This window comes from Topomyia yanbarensis, chromosome 1 (assembly GCF_030247195.1).
Source record: "Topomyia yanbarensis strain Yona2022 chromosome 1, ASM3024719v1, whole genome shotgun sequence".
In the NCBI taxonomy this organism is placed as follows: Eukaryota; Metazoa; Arthropoda; class Insecta; order Diptera; family Culicidae; genus Topomyia; species Topomyia yanbarensis.
In genome coordinates, this window is record NC_080670.1 from 188,343,046 (window position 1) to 188,356,581 (window position 13,536).

General features: G+C 40.2%; 1 protein-coding gene across 3 annotated transcripts in view; it reads right to left on the reverse strand.

The window, feature by feature from the left end:
• The window catches only part of LOC131684696 (dopamine receptor 2-like), a 250,964-nt gene that overhangs the window by 145,305 nt on the left and 92,123 nt on the right, over positions 1-13,536 (reverse strand). Inside the window, exons 1-2 of one of the 3 annotated variants that reach the window (XM_058967801.1) lie at positions 8,845-9,350; positions 8,655-8,778 (exon numbers count right to left, since the gene is read on the reverse strand). The exons of the other annotated variants lie outside the window; for them this stretch is intronic. The gene's annotated coding sequence lies outside the window, so the exon portion shown is untranslated. Of the gene's footprint in view, positions 1-8,654; positions 8,779-8,844; positions 9,351-13,536 lie in introns of those variants that run through there. 3 annotated transcript variants of the gene reach the window in all.

Consider the following 13,536-nt stretch of genomic DNA (forward strand, 5'->3'; position numbering starts at 1 on the left):
GTACCCATCAACACCTAAAATCATATAACCCGAACGGATTAACACGTTTCATCAGCCTACCAGCACTGGGGGTACTAATTATTTTCAGTTAATTAAATTATTTTTGCCGGGTTTTCGAGCCTCCTGCCAGTCAGTCATTAATCAGATTTTCCGACCGCGTTGTTAAAAGAAAAGGGGCACCTCTGCAATGGGTATATTCCGCTTCGCCCTCCTGTCCAACCTTTCCGTTTCGTTCGTTCCGGCCATTAGTCCGGCCCATGGGACGAGCTGCACGAACTGCCTGGTGTAATCATCCGCGTTACCATCAGCACACCTCCGGTGACCGGTAGCATGTAGTAGTAGGTATTCTGAGCCTGTTGAATCCTACTGCCGCCGCACCACCAAAGCGCCAACAGGAGCAGCCGGAAGAAATATTTATTATGCTCATTTCATGTCTTTTGCCCACACTTGGAAGCCCCAAAAGCAAAACACCACACGGCCGCAATACAATACGAAAAACCAGCGTTTGGACTAGCATTGTGTTTGCGCCGGGGAAATTCCTGCTGTGGCACCCCCTTCCTCAAGGCGGCACACAAACGGCAACCAACTAATTATACCTACACTTCAATTACGCACAATCTTCGTTGCTACTAATTGCTACCATTTTCCTGCTTCCCCCCCGGGGAGGGGGTGAGAGAGACTCTCTGCAACGGAACGAACCAGAGAATGATTGTTCGGAATTACGGCTCATTTAGCTTACGGGGGGGGGGGCTGCGGAAGGCTATAGTATGCACAAGTGCCTTCCGGTGGTTGGAGCGATTGGGGACGTGTCTTTTCAAAGCACATCGAGATTTATTTCGACTATTTACAAGCTTGTCAGATCAAAATGAAGCATTTTGATGCTGATGTCATGGTGATTTTTCGTGAAATTGCAGTCGTGGAGATACGATTGGACGACTGGGCAAAGATTCGTTTGTTGGTGTTCGAAATGATGGAACGATCCATTTCGTAAATGTAAGATGTGGATTCAAAGTTTGACACATTTTCTTCTGTTGTTCTAGCAGAAATAATAGCAAATCTTATCAGAACAGACCTTTGGTGTATAGGTTTCAGTACAGGGTACAGTACCCTCAAAAGTGTTACCATGTGTTTATTGCTCTGGGCAGCCGGCTGCCGCGAATTTTTAATGGTTTCATTGTTCGTTAAATTAGTTTGGAAATTCTCAGTTTGGAAAAAATGCATTTTCAACTCCGGACAGCCGGTTGTCTGTATTGTTACTTATGTTCATTTGAATCAAACGGCATGTGGACGGGTTTATCATCTTTTGTTTCTTAATTCCGGCTAAACAGGACATTTCAATAACAATACAAGCAAGAAGTGGTGCTTCAGCCAAATGCGGAGGCTATTGACTTCCGGTCTTTTCGCATAAGACCGAACATTCGTGATGTGAAATATTTGCTAAAGGTGAAAATGGAACATCACATTTACGAGTTCTACCATGTCAGGCATTCAGTGCTGATGGCATTTAACAAATTAGCCCAGGCGAAACCAGTCATTTTGCATTACAACTTGTAACACATGGTTGATCCTCTTATATATGGACGAAGGAAAAATCAATGTTCGATTACAAGATCTGATACCACTTACTTGCACCGTGGCCATTGAAAGATTCCTGTCACATTTGGAAGAAATGGAATTCACTATAAGGGACACATCTAGTAAGTAATTCCCCATATATTAAATGGAGTTGTGGTAAGCATCTAGGTGGACCGACCTATTTCCTTGTACCCGACCCCAGCACATACAAAACATAATGTGATAGTGTCATACACATTACATCTTTGCACATCAATAGTCTCCACTACTACTACCTGAAAAACAAATAATTGCCAAATTTGTGCAGATGATATTGACGGAAAAACTGCGTCCAGTATCTCAAAATCAACAGTCAGCACTATCATTGAGGAAGTCGACACTCGTGATTCGTATGGACATGAAACAAAGATGAAATCAGATATGCGCGAACATGGACATGGATGGACATGGATAGAAATGAACGACCACCAAGACGCTGTTGGTTAGGATAAATATTTCTCAGGCCAGTAAACAGGTCTCCATGCGTAATCACTAGTCACTCGCTCGAGATCTGTTGGACAACTATTAATGCTCTATCATTTTCAGTGTTTACATCATTAGGTTTAGTTTAGCTAATGCATTGAACCGAATCAAATAAACGAATTATATAATAAATATGTAGAAGTTTTATACAAAACTGAGCATAAAAGCTGTCCCAAAATGAGCACTTAGATATTGGCCAGAATAAAGTTAATTAAATCATACGCAAATTAAATTACTGTAATAAGTTAGTGCATTGTACGCCAATTTTTTCAAATGGATATAGTCTAAAAATGTCAAATTCTACAAAAAAAATGTTGTAGGAGTGATTTTCACAAAATTAGTCAATTTTTTTAATAAAAATATTGAAAAAATTCTTCATCGACTTCTACACTGAAAAAAATCGATTTTAAAAATTTAAAGTCGATTTACAAAAAAATCCCCATCTTTGATTTGGATGAAATTTTGTTCCAAGGTTAGTTATGTTCCATACTAACTGTCAAAAATTCAAGTTGGGCTCTTTCAAGGAAAAGTAGTTACTTGAAAAAAGCTTTTCCTTGTCCAAACTGTTTTTTTTCGTGTATTTTTATCGAAAACTGAGCCAATGAAAGTCATAATCATTTAAGAATCCAATTTCCCAACTGTTAGTTGCCTGATACATGCATAAAGTATCAGTAACGAATTTGGTATAGCATCTCGGACTGGACTGGAGGGCGGAGGGATACGTTTAACGGAGATCTGGTACTAGAACACTTAGCGCACGACCAGACAATATACTCAATATCGCGATAGCCACCATTACAAGCGCAGAGACCGTTCTCCACGACCTCAATATGCCGGAGAATGGCCTTCTACGTATAATGATTGTACATGACCCGAGATATCACCCAAATGAAGCCATGACCCTCATCCATTCTTTTGGACCAAGGTTTGTTGATACCTTTGGTATTCCTGAACTTCCATCGATCCACGAAACTTGCCAATTTCCGAGCGTCCTCTGAGAAGAAATAGTTTAAACTCGTTGAAGCTACGCGATCTTTCATAAATATCACCTTCTAATGTCTAAACTAAGGTAATCTGCTGCTGTTTTTCAGACAAAGAACTTAAAAACTCCCATGTTTTCCCCAGGAAATACAAATAGTACTTTCCATGCTCCATCAAACGGAGAGCCTGTAACTGTAACGATGTGGGCATGGTCGTTGATAGGTAAATATAAAACCATCAATTTTGTGGGTAGAATGTTGGCAGCACAGCCTCTTTTATGATTGCACTCAACACTACTGTCATAATAATTAGCATAAAAGCGATGCATCATATGACGAACGTTCCGTGTATTGCAATCACAGGATGAATCGAATACCCTAGCCACCAGACGAAACATTGTTTCTCTGATGATCTGTCCGTTAATCCGTTGACGGACCGGTGCCAATAATCGCGTTTTTCAGCTTTCATTAAGTTTTTCATTTGCCTTTGTAGCGTTGCGTATTTTGGCAAAAATTTCGGGCGATCCGACGTTCAAAAGTCGCTTTCGCATATAATTCTAATCAATCTCTGCCCACCACAAAGTAGGAGACTGTTCACGGTTGTTCGCATCGGGTACTCGTTTCGTTTGACCTTTAATCGTAGAGCATTGTGTAAAACCTAGGGGAAAATGTAGGGACTGAAACAAAAGGACACTTGGGGTTTTTAATGAACCATGTTAAAAATTCCTGCGAGTTTCTAAGATCACCGACACCAGGAACCACTTACTTCGGTTTTACAACAGCACCCTTCAAAGGACACTCGCAGGCCTTTACGAGAAAGCTTAGCAGAGAAAACTGATTTTTCTCTTTCGGAAATGTATAGGATGGCGAACCAGAATTTTCACTGACTGAAGCAAAGGGTTCTTGAAGGAGCGAACCCCATAATTCTCAATTAAGGCCCCTACACCATCAATCTCTACTTCCCAGGCGGGTACATAGACAAGATACTTCTCCGTACACGGCCAAGTGGTATTTAGTTAAATCTCGCATATATCGATGATGTTAAATGGATTATCTTTGCCCTCATTCAAGTTTGTTATGAATATATACCAAATTCGTAACTGATACTTTTTGTATGTATCAGGCAAGTAGCAGTTCAGAAATTGAATTCTGAGATGATTATGACTTTCATTGGTTTAGTTTTCGATAAAAATTCACTGAAAAAATAAATTCAGTTTTTTTTAATTCATATAGCTTTTTTTCCTTAAAAGTGCCTAACTTTAATTTTTGACGGTAGGTAGGGAACATAATTACCTATCTTGGAACAAAATTTCATCCAAATCAAAGGTGGTTTTTTTTTGTAAATCGACTTTTAATTTTTTTAAAGCGATTTTTTTCAGTGTAGGAGTCGATGAAGAATTTTTTCAATATTTTTATTCAAAAATTTGAATAATTTTGTGAAAATCACTCCTACAACATTTTTTTGTAGGATTTGTCATTTTTAGACTATAGCCATTTGAAAAAAAAAAATTGGTAAAAATAGTTTGAACCTTTTCAAAATACAGTCTAGATCATTTTTGGAAAAACAAAGTATGCAAAGTGACTTTTTGTAACAAAGCTCTCATGTACAGAAAGTCTCATTAAAATCTGAGAGGGTGCTGCCAACTCTGAACACGATTTCGTCCAATATAACTGAGAAGACAGTTTTTGTGTTATGCATTCGGATTGTTGATTTTTTTTTCGGTAAAAATTAAAAAGCAAACCTTCTTGCTTCGTTGTTACGTTACATTTCGACCTGCTACGCTCCAGCCATCGTTGGACATAAAGTCATGGGTGCGCTTCGACTTCGTCTCATCAGAAACTGGTACTAACCGTACTGCCGGAATAGATTAGCGCCGGCGTGACGCTACAACCCCTAAAACTAAAACACACTTTGTGGTTCAATCGAGCGACTGGTCAGACATGATGTCCCGTCCGAGCAGAAGTTCTGTTTATGCTGATGAGACATAAACACTGACACTCAATTTCATTTTATGCGGGGTATGCGTTTCGTATTGAAACACTCATAATAAACCTAATGTTGCACCCAGCAGCAGCATTTTAGTCGCTTTGGATGATTTCCAATTAATGTCTATGTAAGTTGGAAAAAGACGTGACAGTACAATGAACAGACATCAGTCACGGAGAGCGACTAAAATGTTGTAACTAGTTGAGTCTATAAGTCAATATGTTGGGATTGTTTTCATAATGAACTTCTCAAAATTTCATCAGATCAGAATTGAAGATTTATGCAATAATTTTAATTCCCCCACCCGAAACAAAATCCTGGCTGCGGGTCTGGCTAGGATCGAGGGTAGAGACTTTCGGACGTGACCGATTGATGGTCGTGCGAGCAGTTGTAAATTTATAGGTGCTGAAACGTTCACCTAATTACCGGGGGTGTTTTCATGTTAGCGAGATGGCGGGCGTAAGTGTGTGGATGATTGCAATTGCATGTTCGCGTTTCTAACCAGGCTTGTGTTATCGCGAAGGCCACGAACGCTTGTACGTCTGACTAGGATAGAACTTAAAAGTACATTGTGTGCTTTGCGTTGGAAATGTTCACTAACTGAAATGCTCATGATTTATGAAACAATCGGCCCATCGAGCACCTCATTCGTCAGATTTTTTCATTTATTTCCACTGGAGGAGCCACTGTACACTGGTGAACAACCCCCTATCTTAAAACTAGGTTATCTTTGAATAATAGATGCGATAGGATTACAACCTAATCATTTGACTTGAACAAACTTCAGGACAAAAATGTATTTTTATGCGCTCGCGATCACGACAATGAAAAGCGTCAATGTTCCCATGAAACCCCCATCTTCCGATCAAACATACCCCTACCGAAACTCAACCAGCAGCGCTAGTAACGGGCCGATTATTATCATCGCCTGTGTGCCCCTCATTTAGGTACGGTTCCCTTTCCACCGCGTTCCTTTACTCGAAAATGTTCCAACAATGTGCCCCGTGACACCGTGGGATCTTTCTATATTCTACCTTCAACCAGCGCTCTGCGACTGTGTAACATCGGCGCTGTCTAGTATGAGGGTCGATTAAGGGCATCAGTCCGTTTGTCCGCTTCGCTTGGCAATTTCCCATAAATCAATATTAGTGCACTCGTCTCCTACCCCTTTCGAAACCTATTTCGGGCTACCGGGGGGGAGGTAGTCAGTAACGGTATGCTATGCCAGTCGGTGACGAGTTGACAAGGGTAATACCCAACCACAGTCTGCTCAAGCGTTTCGAATTCGATTCTAATCATGAATAACCCGGTGTGAGGTAAAAATAACCTGTGACTGGTACGGTCAGTGAGGTGGAATCTTTCTTTGATTTCGAAATTGTATTAAAGTGTATCATTTTGATTTGACATTTTACACGCAAAAAAATTCGCCTGCTCATCTTCAACGTCAGTAGATAAAATTTCGATAATGTTATAGTACCCCCATGAAGAAAACATCACGCCCCGATTGTAAAACCGTTCTCAACACTAGAAAAGTACCGCAGTAGTCGCCCGATGAACCGGCAGGTCACAGTCACAGCACAGAACCCTCAATCCACGGTGCACGGATGTATGGAGGAAGGCGCGATTCTCCGAAAACTATTAATACGCTCATGCAGGTATCTTCCGCGGCTCGGACGAGTAGGCGGTACATACTCCACAACATTTTCATTAATTCATGAGTGGCAAGGACGCGCCTCGAATGCCCTTCGGTTCGGATGCAGTGCTCTGCATCGTTACCTACACATGTACACCTAGATGTAGGAAGGGTACATGAAGGACCGTGCGAAGAAGCTGCGATGAGTGGCCTGTTAGTGGATGATGAAAGGTTCGCACTCTGCGAAGCTCAATCAATTCCGTTGATCACTTCAGCAGTCATGTACTCACGCCGGGGCGGACAGCCGGAAGGCTGTATTTCGAAGGGTGGCAAATGTAGCGCTGGAATGTGAAGTGCTTGTTGTTCACTTTTTTACATCCTCGAAGCGTAGCCAGCTTGGGTGTAAATGGAAAACGGTACTATGTTTATTATGCTGCAGGTAACCAATTTCTCCGGCGAAGTTTAGATCCATTGATATCGTCGTTGACTGTCCTACAATTTTTCCCCCAATGCTGTTCAGTGAGTGAAAAGGTCAAGATAAAGAACGCCAGTTCATGAATGCTGAATGTGTTTGGTGACTGCATCGTTTTTCCTTTTTCGTTCTTTCTTTATTTTTATTTTTATTTCAGATGAGAAGCAGATCCCCGAGAGCGTGAGGAAACTGTTTATCGCTCTATCACCGAATATGGTGGTGACGCTAGGATAAAGTCCAGTTCCCAGTAGCCTAGTGCCCTTCTGTGTGTCTAATCCCGGAAAAAACGATTATGAATCCTGGCAACTGGTTAGTGTGAGTGCACCAGCACCTTCACGATGAGCGTTGAATATCAATCTGGCCGTTTTTCTCGTCGCCCCATTCGAGATGATGATGAGGATGTTGTAAGGCTGCGGGGCTGGAATTGCTCATAAATATGGGGTGCAATTTTCCGACACGTTGCATACACGATACGAGGCTATGTGGGTGTCACTAAAAATAGAGCACCAGGGTCATAATCTGATGATTTAAAATGTTCCTAGTTTAAGAGGATTTTACCGTACGTACAGTTATTACGTTGACTAAATGTGACTTGGGTATAAATCCGGTTAAGTTATCTATTCTTTGTTGTTTTGAATGTGGCTTTTGAACGATTGAGAAAATTGCGTGATGTCACGGATTCATGACTTACTATGTTATAAGTATTGTGCCTTTCACACGAACTACGTTTCATCGACTAATTAGAACTTGCTGCTCCCGGATCCAGTTGTTTGATAGGCGAACATAAAGTGTTACGTGTTTGACCTTTCTCAACGGTGTAAACGGTGTAGATAATGACCGTAAATATTTTCTTTCATTATGAATCTGATCAACACTGCTCCCAAAAACAAACTTTAATTTCACAAAGCGATTTTAAATCCAGAAGCCAAGAAAAAGCTTCCGGCTTCTTTCGCCGATACTTTATCTTCTTCCATTCGCAGTTCCAGAGCTTTTCCACAATTATTTATTATGGCTTGTCAAATTCAATTTCGCGCGAGAGCTGTGACCTTCAGATGCTTTTGTTTTTAGTTGAGCAAGCATTCAACTAGCGAAAGCCCAACACTAAAAAGCGGCACTGTTAAAATGTCCAAACAGCGAATCACAACTGTATATCGCAGGACCTTTTCGACTCGTTCCGCAGAAAAAGCAAACAGAGCCGTTTTGCATGGCGATATACGGTAGCCATTGCCGAAACTAGTCTACTAGTTCTCTGGGGAGGAATTGCTAGTGAAAAAACAAAACGGTCGATTTATGCACGGAAGTGTTTGTGCCATTATGGGGATTATGCGGATGATATGGTTTCTAGCTTTAGGCTTTTGACAGGTTCAAAACAATATCGTATTTAGAAAAATATAGTACTTTTGTGTACCATTACTAGTGTCTATAAGAATATCAGCATTTTATACAGTGTATAGTATAGATCACTCATGGATAAATTACACTTACAAGAAGTAGTTTCTCCCTATTTTCCAAGCTTTCTGGTTGTCGTATTTACCACTATATTCTCGTGTTTTAAGTCAAGTTAGGGTGAGATACCTTAACTGCCGAATCGTGATTTTAGGTCGCCGTGCTAAGAGGAGGCAAAGTTGCATGTGAATCTATTTTCTCACATCACTGCTTTTCTCACTGTACTTACAGGTTTATACTCTCACAACATAAATTGTTTCGTTCTCCCTGTCGCAATCGCACACAGTTTAATTTTATTTTATTATTATTATCTTCTAGTTTTCCAATCCAAGCTATACTTTTAATTTCTACCGTGAATTATCTTTTTTGTTTACTATCCACACGCGCTAACTGTCAAACGTCTATACACGGTTAAATAAAACAACCTGCAGAAAAGTTCTTTTAACTTACTTTTGAGTTGTGCGTCGCTTTCGCACTTATTAGTGTTGTCAAAAACAAAAAGAGAGATTCGACTCAGTCGAGGTCTTCCGTGGAGGAAGGTACTTTTGAGTTGTTTGGGGTGAACTCAAAATTAGGTAAATTCAACTTAAATTTGAGTATAAAAAACCTATCAATGAGTTGTAATTTTTGCCGTGGTTAAATGGAAACTACCTTCAACACGGTTTACCTAATTTTAAGTTCCCCCACGATACCACGAGATTGAGTCAAAGGAACTCAATTTTAGGTAGTTTTTCGTTTCCGTGTATGCACCGATTTTTTGTTGCTTTAGAGCATCCCCAGCGGTGTCGCAATTAGATTTAACTTCAAATATCGAAAGCGATTTGAAATATAAAAATTAATAAATAAATAATTTTCAAACGATTCTGTACCGGACCCTCTCCATCCCGAATAAGCACTCAAAAGATCGGTAGCCAAGACACGGCTATTAAGTCTCTAATCGACCATGTCATGCCCGCGCCTTAGTGTTGCTTTGGGAATAAAAATCTAGCAGCAAAACAAAAACGTCCTTGAACCGATATATAGGAAAACTGAACAAGACAAATGTTTTATCGCTGCTGCTGTTTTTTTTGTGCTGTGTCCCCGGAAAAAGGGTTTTTCTCTCGTAATATCGAGTGGTCTGAAGAGATAGACATTGAAAATGAATGGGAGATATAAAAAAAAAACAAAGCGTCTGTGAAGTTGGGGATATTTATTGGTTTAGTGTTGAGGAATAAATTCGTTCGACTTTTGGGACCGGATTTCATCAGGTCCCTGAGGGGGCTCAAGTTGTGATTATGTTATTATCGCATAGTAGATAGGTCTTTGAATTCGATCGCATATTTTTCTATTGCTTGAGTTTACTAGAAGGACATTGTTTTTCGAGAGTTGTCCTACTGGAGCTGTAGAGCTAGGTTCTCGGAAGGGCACCCCGTCAGAATCACATCCTACAATTTGCAGACGAGACAGGCAATGTCGCCCACCAAAACACTGCATTAGGCCAATTGTAACGGGCCGTGATTCTGAATGTGATATTCATTGTATGGTCCAGGTATGTGCGGGCGTAGGGACCCGCGATCGCGTGTATCATCGCGAAGGATTCGAGCATTTGTACGTTAACGTGTTCGATCGCGTGTGCGTTTGTATGTTGCTCGTGCTAACGTGTATGTTGCTTCGCGCGTGTAAATTCTATTTTATAACCGTGTGTCTTTCATGTGTTCTATGGATAATCGTGCGCGGATCGTGAATCTGATGCTTTATTTTTGGTGTACGGCTCAGATGCTAGAAGAAAGTGAGATCTTCCATATAACTAGAGTTCCCGGTGATGTCGCCATGGAGCGTGTTGTTTAGTGGATATGAGCTTTATTTTTTAAATTGGTCCTACTGAATGTATGCACCTAAGTTATTAGGACAGAGTGTGATGGTTTCCGGACCGATTCATGAGCGCACGAAAACGGACGTCTGCAGGTTTGCGTTTGAGACGGCGTTTTAAAATTCGTAAGTGCTAAAACGTTCTCCTTATTACCGGGGTGTTATTAAGTTTGCGCGATCGCGAACGTAGGTGTGCGTTGTTAACTCTTACGTCCCCAACCCCCATTTCATTAAAAATACTAAATTTCAAAATAATGGTACTCAGCCGGGTTCCAACCGTAGTTCCGGATATATTGTTGGGAGTACTGGGGCTACCCCCCTTTCCGAAAAACGAAAACCGTTCATACCGGTGTTCAAACCCGTCTTGTGACACATAAAACTTCATGATTTTGCAAAACAAATGCATTGGAAAACATTCTGAGGGTTTTTGGTCGAATTGGCCACACTCCAAGGTATTCCGGGAACCTGGTTCCTCCGGCAAAAAGGACACTTTTCGACCGGTTATAAAACCACCTTGCCGCATGTCAAACTTCATAATTTTGCAATACAAGTACCGTGGAGGACATTTTGAGGGTCTTTTGGTCGAATTGTCCACATCCTAGGGTAATCCGGGAACCTGGTTCCTCCGTCAAAAAGGACACTTTTCGACCGGTTATAAAACCCACCTCAAAATGTCCTCCACTGTACTTGTATTGCAAAATCGTGAAGTTTGACATGCGGCAAGGTGGGTTTTATAACCGGTCGAAAAGTGTCCTTTTTGCCGGAGGAACCAGGTTCCCGGAATACCTTGGGGTGTGGCCAATTCGACCAAAAACCCTCAGAATGTTTTCCAATGCATTTGTTTTGCAAAATCATGAAGTTTTATGTGTCACAAGACGGGTTTGAACACCGGTATGGAAGTTTTTCGTTTTTCGGAAAGGGGGGTAACCCCAGTACTCCCAACAATATATCCGGAACTACGGTCATTTCCGGAAAGATGGTCTTGGTTCCTAAAACTAGACAAATTTTGTGATCGTTTCTAAAAAACCGCATCAAGTTTGGTTGGAACCCGTCTGAGTACCATTATTTTGAAATTTAATATTTTTAATGAGATGGGGGTTGGGGACGTAAGAGTTAATCGCGAAGGGCTTAAGCGTTCGTATGTTAATGCGTTTGTCACGTGTGCTCGCATTCATGTGACTTCGCGTGTACAAAACTGGATTTTGTAACCGTGTGGCCATTTCAATATAAGCGTGTGTTCTTGGATGGGCACGCGGACCATTCATTCTGATAGTTAGTTTTCGATGTACAATTCACATTCTGACAGGGAGTAAGTTACCCCATATATGTGTTGAAGTAAAATACTTCTAACATTTCCATATGGGAGTGCCGTTTTATGAATCTCAGCTGGAATTTTGTCAGTTTTTGAATGCAAATTACTATCATTGTACTAAACGAAATCGCTAGATTTTTGCACTATCTGATAAGAAATATGTGCAGCAATTTTGTACTAAATTTCTTAAATTGTAGGACTACTATAAAAATCGGAAAATATTGAATTTTGTGAAAGCGGTAATCATCCGTGCTATGACTGGTTCGAGCTACTTGACCATCGCGCGAACATATTATAGCGTTGTTAGCACCGCCCCCTTTGATATCTAGGAACGGTGGCTCCAGTACAAGAAATAACCAGTTTGCAGTTTTCGTATTTTGTTGTCGTGCCGTAAGGAGTTCGTATGATTTGGTCCTTTTCAGGGCCAATACATAAAACATTTAACTTACAAGTTAAGGGGGTCCTCAACGAATGTAGTTTTTTTTACATTTTTACAATTCCCAACATGTTACAAATACACTTCTACAAGGTTTTAACGGAGTGCAAACTAGCTTAGTTTTCCCGGAGCTTTGAACGTGCCTGCGGCGGGCTTCCCCTATAACTCGCCTCAGCAGTGATGTGTGAGTCAGTTTTGCATGGGACATAACAGCACAAGGTGATATATAGTTAGATGAAAAACATCACCTTTTCATTTATTGTTGAAATGGTAAACTGTTTGTGAAAAGTTTGTAGAGGATCTAATTTTGAGAAATTTTGTTGAAGATGCAAACTGTCTATCTCTTAAAGGGAAAATGTTATAAAGTGGAACAGATGTACATGTCGACATACCCCCCTAAACTTATTTTATTTGATTTCTGACACCTTTTTAAAGTTTTGGAAAGTGATAGATGCTTCAAAAAGCCACATTTTTGTAGAGTATTTCAACTCGCCATCCCTACTCTTTAAGGATTTATGACTGTTTTTTTTTTTTGGAATTTTTCACTCTAATTTTAAGGGGCCTATGAAACCTAAGGTTGCAGCTAATATTTATAAAGTTGTTGAAAAAATACATAACAAACATTTGGCAATCGAAAAATCAATCAAATCTAGTAAGACTTTTAACTTAGCCATTTTTAAATTAGTGTTTATTTTGTTCAATTATTAACAATTTTCAAACAGTAAATTATTATAAGTTTTTTGTGCATGTGACTTGGAAGAATGATGCATTATTAAAGAACATATCTTTAACGTTTTCTTGACTATCATAGGCTAATTCATTGGCGAACACTGAATTTTTGAAGAAACAATTTTTTCTGACACAAATTTGCATTGGATTTAACGTTTCCGATAGCTACACTGTCGGTAATAATTCAACGGTTCTCAGAGTCATCTGTGGTGAACTGAAATCATTATATGGTGCAATTGGAATATAAATTATGTAAAAAAATCAACAACTGTAAAGGAAGAACTTCATTTTTCGACTTTTGGCCAGCTTTTCAGGATTTTTGACCACTGTGCGCCGTAGCTACTACAGCTGATCCACATAACAGCCGAAACGACAGTCGTCAACGATGTTTTCTACCGAGTATCTAATTCACGCAAGATGAGCGACCTCTGCAATAACATAACAATGATAATGTCCTATTGTACCTATTTGACACCATTCTACTCCAACCGTTTCCATGTCGAGGAGCGCTGAGGCGAACCCGATAACTCACACAGGAAATTCAATAAGATTTGAAAAGCTTAGACTTGTAGTTACTCGATGAACCAAATTTTTTT